We start from the raw sequence: 13,346 nt of genomic DNA, 5'->3' as shown, positions 1-13,346 counted from the left end.
GCCCTTTCTTTCCTGCTCAGCCATGCCAGGAGTTTGCCCGATTTGTCCCCCACGTCATATAATCGGTGGAGCGTCGCCAACGCCTGTGTGCGTGCTTCCCCAGTGACAAGTTCTCTATAGTGTCTTTGCGTGTCTAACAGTTTCCTAAGTATCGCCTCTTCCTTCCTATGGTGGTATTCCGCTTCTAGGGCTAAGATAGACACCTCTTCACTAGTGACTGTGTCCTGCAGCTTCCGCCTGGCCTCTCCCAGCCTACATTGTATGCGATCTCTTAGGACCGGCTTCATTGCCTCCCAAAGTGTGATCCCTGATTTAACCGTACCCTCATTTTCGGCCACATACACCCTTATGTCTGCTCTAATACCCTTCAGTATTTCTGGTGTTTGGATCTCCCAAGCTGCTAGGCGCCATTCCACTCTCCTCTCTCTCCTCCCCCGTCCCATATGTGCGTATAGTGGGGAGTGATCTGAAATTCCCCGAGCCTTGTATTCTGCCAAATCTCTCACGGAGACATCCTGCCGGGACACAAAGATATAATCCAGCCTTGAAAATACCCTGTGGGCCCCCGAGTAAAAGGAGTAGGCCTCCTGAGTAGGGTGAAGCCATCTCCAGACATCAGTGAGGCCTATGATTTGCATCTGCCTCGCTAGTGCTGTGTCGTGCACTATTGTGGGCGGTGGCCCCGATCTGTCCCTTGTGACACACATCACATTGTTGAAATCCCCCCCCACTATCTGAATCGTGTCTGCCGTGTCTAAAAGGATAGCGGTGATTGCGTTGAGGGTGCGTGCCTGTAGCTTTGGGGGGGCATAGACTGAGAGGATCGTGTACCTACTTCTCTTCCAGACTCCCTGTACTCCTGCGTAAGTCCCCTGCGGGTCTAGCCAGGTACGAGTGGTAGTGAACGGTGTAGTTTTTTTAACAAGGATCGCTACCCCCCTGGAATCTGTTGTGTAACCTGCGTGTGCTAGTACCATATGCCTGCCTCTTGCTATAAACGCGCACCGATTGCCTCTGAGGTGAGTTTCCTGGAGAAGGATGATATCCGGCGCTAGCCTTTTAAGGTAGGCATTTACCAGGCTTCGTTTAATCTTTGACCCAAGACCATTCACATTCCATGTTAATACGGTGACTCCTGCGTCGCCTGTGTGTGGGTTATCTAGTGTGTCTGCCATTGCGTGTTACCTTCCTCATTCCATGTGGGTCCCCAGAGCAAGGGCGGCTCACGGTATGGCATGGCGTGTCGCTGCTGTTTCTCAACTGGCTCCCCCCTACCCCCCAAACCCGTCTTGTCCCCCAACTTGAGTGAGTAGAAAAACCATCCCCTCCCCGTCCCTCCCCTTCCAGTCGCGTCCCAACCGGGGACCTAACTATCCATGGGAGAAGGCCTGTCGCCTTCCCACATATCCCCCCCATCACACACCAAATAACTGTGTAAACAAGATAAACAACATAGAAGGGCGTGTCAACTTGCATGCTCCCGGTGACCGGGCTGCTTTCTCATTGTTCCCCGGAGATCTGAGCTCATGAGTGTGAGTCCTGAGTGTCCGATGCGGGGCCCTGTCCCGACGAGTCCTGCTCCAGCAGCTGTATTTCTGTGACTAATGGGTGGACTGAATCGCCAAGGCCGTCATCCTCTTCCCTTCCGGATTCATGCCCCTCCGAGCCCTCCTCTTCGTCTCCTTCCGAGCGGATGCCGTTCCGCAGGCAACTAAACCTGGAACCCGCTACTGAGTCTTTACTCGGAGACGTCGATCTGCCCCCTCTTCGGTGATGGATCAAGCCCTGATCTTTGGACTGGGTAAGAGTGGTCTGCTTAATTCAGGCACTCTGTTCATCACCACCCCCTTTTCTGAATCATTTTGTCCACCATAAGCGTGGAAGGGTATACTCAGATGTGAGTCCCTTGCTCATTGCACCATCAGGATTCAAGCAAGCCAGGCCGACGACGCCTGAAATGGCAGAAACCGGTCCCCGGAAGCTTGTTTCCTTCCCAGTATAAGAATTGGCTTGGTAGTTTGGTTTGCCCTGTTCCCATCATGCACTGGGACAGGAACAGACTAATTTGCATATAGCCAAGTTCTGAGCTGGGATGGTGCAGTGAGCTAAAAACGGTGATGGATCAAGCCCTGATCTTTGGACTGGGTAAGAGTGGTCTGCTTAATTCAGGCACTCTGTTCATCACCACCCCCTTTTCTGAATCATTTTGTCCACCATAAGCGTGGAAGGGTATACTCAGATGTGAGTCCCTTGCTCATTGCACCATCAGGATTCAAGCAAGCTGGGCCGACGACGCCTGAAATGGCAGAAACCGGTCCCCGGAAGCTTGTTTCCTTCCCAGTATAAGAATTGGCTCGGTAGTTTGGTTTGCCCTGTTCCCATCATGCACTGGGACAGGAACAGACTAATTTGCATATAGCCAAGTTCTGAGCTGGGATGGTGCAGTGAGCTAAAAAACGGTGATGGATCAAGCCCTGATCTTTGGACTGGGTAAGAGTGGTCTGCTTAATTCAGGCACTCTGTTTATCACCACCCCCTTTTCTGAATCATTTTGTCCACCATAAGCGTGGAAGGGTATACTCAGATGTGAGTCCCTTGCTCATTGCACCATCAGGATTCAAGCAAGCCGGGCCGACGACGCCTGAAATGGCAGAAACCGGTCCCCGGAAGCTTGTTTCCTTCCCAGTATAAGAATTGGCTTGGTAGTTTGGTTTGCCCTGTTCCCATCATGCACTGGGACAGGAACAGACTAATTTGCATATAGCCAAGTTCTGAGCTGGGATGGTGCAGTGAGCTAAAAAACGGTGATGGATCAAGCCCTGATCTTTGGACTGGGTAAGAGTGGTCTGCTTAATTCAGGCACTCTGTTCATCACCACCCCCTTTTCTGAATCATTTTGTCCACCATAAGCGTGGAAGGGTATACTCAGATGTGAGTCCCTTGCTCATTGCACCATCAGGATTCAAGCAAGCCGGGCCGACGACGCCTGAAATGGCAGAAACCGGTCCCCGGAAGCTTGTTTCCTTCCCAGTATAAGAATTGGCTTGGTAGTTTGGTTTGCCCTGTTCCCATCATGCACTGGGACAGGAACAGACTAATTTGCATATAGCCAAGTTCTGAGCTGGGATGGTGCAGTGAGCTAAAAAACGGTGATGGATCAAGCCCTGATCTTTGGACTGGGTAAGAGTGGTCTGCTTAATTCAGGCACTCTGTTCATCACCACCCCCTTTTCTGAATCATTTTGTCCACCATAAGCGTGGAAGGGTATACTCAGATGTGAGTCCCTTGCTCATTGCACCATCAGGATTCAAGCAAGCCGGGCCGACGACGCCTGAAATGGCAGAAACCGGTCCCCGGAAGCTTGTTTCCTTCCCAGTATAAGAATTGGCTTGGTAGTTTGGTTTGCCCTGTTCCCATCATGCACTGGGACAGGAACAGACTAATTTGCATATAGCCAAGTTCTGAGCTGGGATGGTGCAGTGAGCTAAAAAACGGTGATGGATCAAGCCCTGATCTTTGGACTGGGTAAGAGTGGTCTGCTTAATTCAGGCACTCTGTTCATCACCACCCCCTTTTCTGAATCATTTTGTCCACCATAAGCGTGGAAGGGTATACTCAGATGTGAGTCCCTTGCTCATTGCACCATCAGGATTCAAGCAGGCAGAAACCGGTCCGCGGAAGCTTGTTTCCTTCCCAGTATAAGAATTGGCTTGGTAGTTTGGTTTGCCCTGTTCCCATCATGCACTGGGACAGGAACAGACTAATTTGCATATAGCCAAGTTCTGAGCTGGGATGGTGCAGTGAGCTAAAAAACGGTGATGGATCAAGCCCTGATCTTTGGACTGGGTAAGAGTGGTCTGCTTAATTCAGGCACTCTGTTCATCACCACCCCCTTTTCTGAATCTCTTCTTTCGCTAGCACCCCGGGTCTGATAAGGCGTCGCTGGCTTATGTCTCCTAGTCTTTCCAGATCGTCTACGTTGTGGTTTCGGCTGCTCCCAGCGCGCCTTTTCCCTCAGTGATTTGTCCATGGCTTCTCTTCTGGCTGCCTCCCTGCTGTTCAGGACAGGGCGTTCTTCAAGCCATTGCCAGGCGTCCTCCGGGCATGTGAAAAAAATTGATTTGTCCTTGTAGATTACTTTGAGTTTCGCCGGAAAAAGGAGCATGTAGGCTATATTCAATGATCGTAGTTTCATCTTTACCGAGTCAAAGGAACGGCGCTGTTTTGACACCTCCTGGCTATAGTCCGGGAAGATCATGATTGTGGCATTTTCAAAGCGGATTTCGCCCAGTTTCCTGGCTTCTCGAAGTATCAGATCCCTGTCAGCATAGTTCAGGAATCTTGCTATGACTGGTCTCGGTCTCGCCCCCTCCGGTGGCTTGGCCAGGAGCGCCCTGTGTGCCCTCTCAATGACGAAGCATGCTGAGAACTGTGTCGCCGGGAAGGTAGTCTTTAGCCATGTGTGGAGGAAGGAGGCCATATCCCTCCCTTCGAGTCCTTCTCTAAAACCTACAAATCAAAGGTTATTGCGCGGTGATCTATTTTCAGCATCGTCCACCTTCCATTGCAAGTGACGATGTGAAGCCTGGAGCTCCGCCATGTCCTTTTTTAATGCTGTAATCGATGTCTCGTTGTCCGTGACTGTCACTCTCTCCGTTAGATTTCGAAAGTCCTGTCGCAGCAACGTTATTTCGGAGCCCACTTCTCCAATCTTCACCTCCAGTGCCGCCCGTGATTCCTGGATGTCACTCCTAGAGGCTTGGATGGCTGCCAGCAGCATCGCTGTTTCGGATTGTGGTCCAGGCGTTTCCGTCCGCTGCTCCATTGCCGGCCTTGATGTCGCAAAATTATCCATGGGGCCCTGTTTAGTTGGCTTAGGGACCGGGTCTCTCTTCCCCATGGTGACCCTCGTCGCAGGGCGGGCGGCGCTATGGGCGGTCCGACTGTAGCGTTTGAAACTCGTAGCTTGTAGGAGGTTGTACCTCGGGGGCCATCGCTTTCAAGGCCGTCGCCACTCCAAACTCCGCGGCCTACACGAAAGTATCTCCAGGGGGGCTAGCACACCACCCGGTCTCTCGGTGACACTCCTAGGTGTCGTGGGTTCTCGCCCACCTCCGGGCTCTGCGTGGACCGTCCTGGCTGCCTCCCTCCGTGCCGCCAGAGGCCTTTCGTCCCTGTGCCAGGCCTCCAGTCACTTCAAAACCTGCCCCCTGTTCCTGCCCCAGGAGCGTCTCCGATATCAGAGGCTTACCGTCCTTATCACGTAGTCTGCAGCGGGGTGGCCCTTGGTGCCAGGGTGGGCGGAGAAGGCTGCCTCGTCCCCTCGCCCTCTGCCAGATTCGTGTGCACCTCCCGACCGTCTCCCGTGCACCGCCGTTCCCTCTATGACTTCACCTCCGGTTTTAGAGGTGCCAGGGGGACACTGCCTCCACTCCCGGGTCTTGGTTTCCCCACTGTGCCTTCCGGGTCTTCTCCCCCGTCTGGCTGGGCGTAGTGCCTTTGTTTTATGGGTAGATCTGTGGCCGGTGGCCCGGCCCCCGCCCCACTTTTCTCCTCGCTGGTGCACAGCTCTATGCACACCGGGTATTTAGTCGGCGCCGCCCCGGATGATGTCTTTGTTCGTTGCCGGTCCCTCGCCGCTTTCTGCAGCCGGTCTCAGGGCCCCTCAGGTTCTTTCCTGCAGTGCAGTGGCTCGTGCCGGGGCGAGTGGGGGGAGGGAGGGGGAGGACGCAGCCGATGCGGGTGTTTCAGAAGCGGGCTCGGGGGCAAGCAAAGGCGGACTAGGCCGCCACCGCAAGGCCTCTCCCTAGGGCGCCCCCTCCGCCGGTGCGGCTCCCCTTGGGCTCACCTCCGCTGTCCGTTCCATTCCGACTCCGCCTCTGCAGGTGCGGATAGGCTCCGCCGACCCAGGCGCTCGTCTCCCTCGGTCCTGTCGCTGGGGGGGGCCCCTCCTACTCTCCGCTCCCGTCCGCCGCCACCTCACAGTGCTGCGACGTGTGGGGGGCTGCCCCACTCCTCCTTCGCTCACCGTGCACCGGGTCAGTAATCAGCCGGCCGCCATCTTGGTAAAGGCGGCCGGACTTCAATATGGATCTGCCGCTCCGGTTCAGGTACTGCTGCCGATACTGCAATGGGGCTCAGGCCAGGCCCCGGCCGCGCTGTGATTCCGGCCCGCCTCAGTGATCGGACAGGTGTATAGGTCCGCTCCGCTCCGTTCCTGCAGCCGCCTAGCCCCTCGCCGCCATCTTGTCCACAACGGGCGCTCTCGGCCAGCCGCCGGTTTCTCAAAGTTCGGGGAGTTCCGCGCTGGTGGCGGCTCCACAAAGCGCTCACCGGATGCTTGATGTAATCACACACCGCCAGGTGAAAGGTGCGTTCTCCGGGGTGTTGGTAATCGTCGGATTATTGTGCAGCCCGGCCGGAGCTCCGGCAAGGCACGTCTTAGCCGGCCATGCTGCTGGCCACGCCCCCAGCCACCAAATTTTTTAAGCTTAATTGGGGGTGCAGCCAAGAGTTGGCGGTGAGAGGACTGTAAGTTACGTACTGGACAGTAGGGAGTAACTAAGGATTTGAGGAAGGTGGGAGTAGTTCCAAACACAGCTTTGAATGTCAGGCAGCCGACCTTAAACGCAGCCCTCTGTTCGACCGGCAGCCAATGGAGTTTGCGGACTAGTGGTTTCGCAGACTGCCACTTCAGGATTTTATAGGCCAGTCTAGCCGCCTGGTTCTGCACAATTTGAAGCCTATGGAGAAGATATTTAGGTAGGCCATAGTACAGGGAGTTGGAAAAATCCAGGCGGGAGAGCACAAGGGCAATCAGGACTTGTATCAGGGCCTCGGGTGTGAGGAGATGGGAAACATTCCTGATTTTTCTTAGCTGAAACATGCAAGAGGACACAACAGCACCTACCTGAGGCTTGAGGGAGAGCTCTGTGTCTATGATAACCCCGAGACTCTTTGCTGACTTCGCCCGGGATAGGCGGGAGCCAAGCTCCACCGGCCAGGACTGTGGGCCCCAATAAGTGGGGCTATTACCCGGGAGGATTAGCTCTGTGTTCCCCGGGTTCAGCTTAAGCTGGTTGAGGTTTATCCATTGCTGGATGTGTAACATAACCGCTTGACAGTCAAGGGCTGCATTAGGGGTATTGAGGGGGAAGAGGATTTGCAAATCGTCAGCATAGTTGAAGACGGTGATGTTCCACCTCTTCAAAGAATGAATGAGCGGATGGAGATAGAGATTAAAGAGCAGGGGGGACAGGTAGGATCCCTGGGGCACTCCGCAGATGGATAGTTCCTTAGCGGCCATGAAAGGGCCTAGACGAACCGCCTGGGTTCTGCCTGTTAAGAAATATTTAATCCAGGCCAAAGCCAGGCCCCGGATGCCGGCTTGTTCGACACGGTGGAGAAGGATGTTATGGTCCACCGTGTCGAACGCTGCCGACAAATCCAATAAGACGAGCACCTGAGGAGACCCTTTGTCAGCATTGCCCTTAAAGATTCCATGACTGCCAGGATCACAGCCTCGGTGGAGTGGGCAGGTCTGAAGCCGGCTTGATTGGGTTCAAGGTAGTTGGAGCACTCGATAAACTGAGAGAGGCAGCTGGTGACATGCGCCTCCAGGAGTTTGGAGAGATAGGGCAGGAGAGAGATAGGCCGGTAGTTGGCAAGGTCCTCCGGGTCAGCTCCGGGCTTTTTCAGCAGGGGTACTAAAACAGCCTCCTTAAAGGAGTTGGGTACCGTGCCAGTCTCAAGGGAGGTGTTTAACAAAGGCAGAATGCGGTCCGGCAGAGCCAGGCAAATGTCGCCGAAAACGGAGGGGGGCAACAATCGTTGGGTGAGCCGGATTTAACTCGGCAAGCGAGTTTGGCCAGAGTAGAAGAATCGAGGGCGGGGAAGCAAGAAAGTAAGAGTGAGTTTCCAGGAGAGGAAGCTGGTGTAATAGCGGGAGAAACGGGGGGATGGTATTCTTAATCTTAATATTTCTTTCGATGAAAAAACTATTTAAGGCGTTGCAGGACTCTTGTGTGGGGGCCTGTGAGGGGAGAGTTCTAGCGTCAGACGTAAGCTCACTCATGATTCTGAAAATCTCTTTAGACTTGTTAGGGGCAACGAGGATCCTTTCAGAGATGTGTGAGGATTTTGCTGCTATGATTGCACTTTTATATCTTTTTCGTGCCGCGATGTATGCCTCTCTGTCAGTGGGCGAGTAGCTGCGTCTCCACCTGCGTTCCATCTGGCGTAGTTCAAGCTGCTGAGTTTTCAGGGCGGTGTTAAACCACCTGTTTGATTTGCTGTGACGGGAGCGAGGGAATCTAGAAAGGAGAGCAAAAAGATTGCTGGCTTTTGTGATCCAGCTGGAGAAATCGTCCTCCAGAGTCTGGACAGTTGCGATACTGCGCGGAGGGGGTGGGTATCAGCCAGGAAAGAGAGAAAGCCTTGCGAATCAAGGGTGCTCCATTTACGAGCGACCCCACCTGCCAGAGGAGGAGCCTTGACACGGCCCCTGACTGTGATCACAGTGTCGATCATATGATGGTCCGACCAGATGCAAGGAGTGATCACAGGACAGGAGAACGTGAGGTTGTGGGTCCAGATGTGATCTAATATATGACCCCTGATATGAGTAGGAGAGGAGACAAGTTGGGTCATGTTGAAGTTGGAGAGGACTTCAAATATCTCAGCTGCGTGAGGGCCAGCATCGCTATCATTATACCAGTAATTAAAATCACCGAAGATGGCGACTCAGGCAAATGAGGTAATCAGATTGGATAGCTGTTCGCTAAAGATGACGGGGAACAGAGGCATAGAATAGGGGGGCGATAAAGGACAATGAGAGTAAGAGCTCCCTCCCCCGTTTCCAGGCTGATAATAAGGTTGTCTACGTCGGCAAGGGTAAAAGAAGACGTAGAGATACATTTAAACTCTTTTCGTATGACAGCTGCCACCCCTCCACCAGTGCGGCCAGAAGGCCGGTTCATATTGAGCATGTAGTAGGCTGGGGGCAATGCTGCCAGGATGTCAGGGAGAGAGTCGTCTGTCAGCCAGGTTTCGGTGATTAGGAGGATATCGGGGCTTTCGTCGGTAAGTAAGATGAAAAGGTCAGCATAATGTTTTACGAATGAGCGTGTATTTAAGTATAATACACGTATGCGCATGTCACCCATACTAGGACATGCTGAGGGCTTGACACTGGAACGTGAGAGGGGAGCTATGCGCGCGATGCCAAGTGAGGAGACACGATCTAGGCAAGCAGGAGATAAGGCACAGTGTGCGAATTGTAGATTCCTCAGAACAAAGGGAGAATAAGTGAGAGGAGTGACAGCATCCCTGGTCCCTGGACCCGTCCGGCCGCGGACGGGCGCAGACGGGCAGGACTCTGGCACGACTCCGGCACGAGTCAGGCGCGTCCGCCGAAAGCGTCCGCTACGCGGAGGCATGGACATCCCCTTTTATGCGCAACTAGAGCGCGATGAATCCCAGCCACACACAATATGGCCGCCGCTATTCCGTACCTGGGACCAACTCCACAGCGTCAATGCTCGGCTGGGAGTGGCCCAGGGCTGCAGGAAGGAGGGGGAAAGGAGTCAGCAGATAAAGCTTATTAAGTCAAGCTATTTTAGGCAGAGTTGCTATTTAGTAAATAAAACGCCGATTTTTGCTAGATTTCAAGTTAAGAACAAGTAAAATTAGAGCAACACAAAGCAACACAGCCTCCTGGCTTCCGCCTCAGGAGGGACTCAGACACTCACACAATCGAGCGCTGGGTCGAGCGGAGCCCCTTTTATGCGCAACTAGAGCGCGATGAATCCCAGCCACACACAATATGGCTGCCGCTATTCTGTGCCCGGGACCAACTCCACAGCGTCAATGCTCGGCTGGGAGTGACCCAGGGCTGCGGGAAGGAGGGGGAAAGGAGTCAGTATATAAAGCTTATTAAGTCAAGCTATTTTAGGCAGAGTTGCTATTTAGTAAATAAAACGCCGATTTTTGCTAGATTTCAAGTTAAGAACAAGTAAAATTAGAGCAACACAAAGCAACACAGCCTCCCAGCTTCCGCCTCAGGAGGGACTCAGACACTCACACAATCGAGCGCTGGGTCGAGCTGAGCCCCTTTTATGCGCAACTAGAGCGCGATGAATCCCAGCCACACACAATATGGCCGCCGCTATTCTGTGCCCGGGACCAACTTCACAGCGTCAATGCTCGGCTGGGAGTGGCCCAGGGCTGCGGGAAAGAGGGGAAAAGGAGTCAGCAGATAAAGCTTATTAAGTGAAGCTATTTTAGGCAGAGTTGCTATTTAGTAAATAAAACGCAGATTTTTGCTAGATTTCAAGTTAAGAACAAGTAAAATTAGAGCAACACAAAGCAGCACAGCCTCCCGGCTTCCGCCTCAGGAGGGACTCAGACACTCACACAATCGAGCGCTGGGTCGAGCGGAGCCCCTTTTATGCGCAACTAGAGCGCGATGAATCCCAGCCACCCACGATATGGCCGCCGCTATTCTGTGCCCGGGACCAACTCCACAAACACTCACACCCAGTCAAAAGATCTGGGTTTGATCCATCACCGTTCTTTAGCCAACTCTGCCACCCCAGTTCAGACATGGCTATATGCAAATCAGTCTAACCCTGTGCCTCATGGGAACAGTCCAGCCCGAACTGCCAAGCCAAGCCATGCCTTCCCTGGACCGGAAACAAGCTTCCGGGGACCGGTTTCTGGCATTCCAGCCGTCTTCAGCCCGGCTTGCTTCAATCCAGTGGCAAAGTGAGCAAGGGACTCACGTCTGAGCATACCCTGCCACACTTATGGAGGCCAAAATCGGTACAAAAGGGGGTGGTGATGGACGGAGCATCAGAACCAATCAAACACTCACACCCAGTCAAAAGATCTGGGTTTGATTCATCACCGTTCTTTAGCCCACTCTGCCACCCCAGTTCAGACATGGCTATGAGCAAATCAGTCTGACCCTGTGCCTCATGGGAACAGTCCAACTCGAACTGCAAGCCATGCCTTCCCTGGAGAATCATAAAGAATCATACATAAGATATGTTTTGTAATCAGGGTATTATTAGATGAGCTTTCCATTAACTCAGCAATCTTGTGCATGAGTTATTTCCTGGACCTATTTCAGATAAAAACGCCACTAACCTATAATATTAACAGCAACCATTTGCAATGCAATAGGTTTCGTATTTACGCAAGTTTACGCTATGACAATGTTTATTTACGTTTTAAAAACGAAAACATAAATAAAAGGCATTGCCATTTACAATGCTAATAGCTCAAACTCGTATAAATGCGAGACCTATTGCATTGCAACTGTTTGTTTTTTAAATTGTTCTTCCTCCTTCATACGTCTTTTTCTGCCTTTTTCGCTTGCATTCGGACAAAGTATGATAGTTTAAAATCAGTCCAGATAAGTGCGGCCAAGCTGTTTGCTAGGGCCGGTTTCTGCCGATTTTGTTACAGGGGGGGGTGATATTGCCTCCCCGGTAACAAAATCGGCCCACAGGGGCCCAAAATCAACCCCCACCCTGGTGGCCCACAGGGGAAACACCCGTTGCCCGCTACAGCCAGTCTGGCCCTGAGTGGCCCAGCTTCAAATTGCAGGTGGCAGGCTCTTGAAAAAGTTTTTTTTTTTTTTTTTTAAACATTGGAACAGGGAGGAGTGGAGGTGCATTGGTGGGGCGGACAGGGGTGAAGTGGTCCAAGTAAATACCACCAAGCTGTGAGAGCAACGAGAACTGGGTGGAGCAGGGAAGAAATGGAGGAGCTCGGTCGGGGTTGAAAATAAAGAGCAAGAAAATAAAGCTAAACCGGATAGGTAGGGGAAGCAACAGACAAGCTTGGGATTGAGCAATAAGGAGAGTTTTGAGGAAGGAAATGTGAGCAGAAGGCATGACAGGAGGAAACCAGAAAACACATGAACTTCCTTGGAGTGCAGAAGGTAAAAGAAATACATAGTTCCATTGTGGAAGAATACAAAGTTATCCAATCAAAAGGATGGTAAAGAAGCTATTTTCTAGAGGAGGGGCAAACAAAAGAAGGGGAAGGAAAGAAATCCAATAAGAAGCAAGCAAATGAGACTGTCAAGAAAGCCAGTCAATAGTAAGTAATGGGCTGACCCTGTCAGGAACTCTGGCAAGACCTGGTGGCAGAGTAGAGAAATTAAAGAGTATAGTGGGTACAGAGCCCCAAAAAGATCACACAGGAAGTCCGAGGAGAAAGAGAGAGCTCTGCACGAGGGAACTAGAAAGTAAAAGCTCAGAAAGAACAGGCACTCGAAAAGCAACTTGGCATTCCAAGTAACACCCAGGAAGGACGTGCAAGACAAATATATAACAAAATTAACAATAAAGGGAACCGTTGGGTAAATCATTTAGGAGCTCCACATAGTAAGACTGATGCTCAGTAACATATATTTTTTAATCACACGTTCAACCAGGAGTATCTGTGTTTATATTTTGAATGATCCCGCCCCTCATTACCTCAACAGGATCTTCCCCCTTTATGAGGCAGAACTGGAAATTGAATCATGCACTCACCTGGAAACAATCAGTTAACGAGGAGCAAATAATATACATCATTGTGAGTCCTGCACCTAGCTTTTCCATCCAATGTGACAAATGTAATCAATTTAATACAGTTTTAAAGTATATGGACTTATTTTATTTGTATATTTATCTTTTTGTCCATGTTACTGATATCCACGTTAGGTCTTTTCGGGATGCCAAATAAGATCAATTGTCCTGAGATGTCAATTTCTGTGATGTCACTTCTTGTGATGTTGCCAAAGGCGGCTCCTCCACTAGGTCGGAGGAGCGTCGCCCTACTGCTTTCTCACAGTGCGAGAAGCAGAAACACAAAATTCTAAAACTACCATTTTATGTTTCTGCTTGTCGCACTGCGATAAAGCAGAAGTGTTTGGTTGGGGGTGGGCGGGTCTGCTTTAGGGCAGGGGAGGAGTGGCTTGCCCACTGCTAAGGGCGCTGACTGTTTGGTCGGCCTTCCGGGGCCAACCAAACCAGCCATGAGCACTCTGGCCTTTCTACATGTAGGCTGCAATGCACCCTACATGGAGAAAATGCCTCTCCATAGGCACCTGTCTTGTCGGCGTACCAACCAATCACAATGCTGCCATTGCAGCCTTGTGATTGGCTTAGGGGAGGGAGGCTGCCTGCTTCCTGTCTCTGCCAGAGGCAGGAAAGCGGGAGAGCAGGTCAGGAGCGGAGACGACATGAGACTTGGGAAGGTAAGTTTATTTTTTTTTAATTATCCGCCCGCAAATCCCCATGAGACCTCCCACCGGCGCAGCATGCCGGCCGCGACTGGATGTTACATGCAAA

This window comes from Lissotriton helveticus, chromosome 12 (assembly GCF_964261635.1).
Source record: "Lissotriton helveticus chromosome 12, aLisHel1.1, whole genome shotgun sequence".
NCBI classification, from domain to species: domain Eukaryota; kingdom Metazoa; phylum Chordata; class Amphibia; order Caudata; family Salamandridae; genus Lissotriton; species Lissotriton helveticus.
This window is presented reverse-complemented; position numbering follows the sequence as displayed.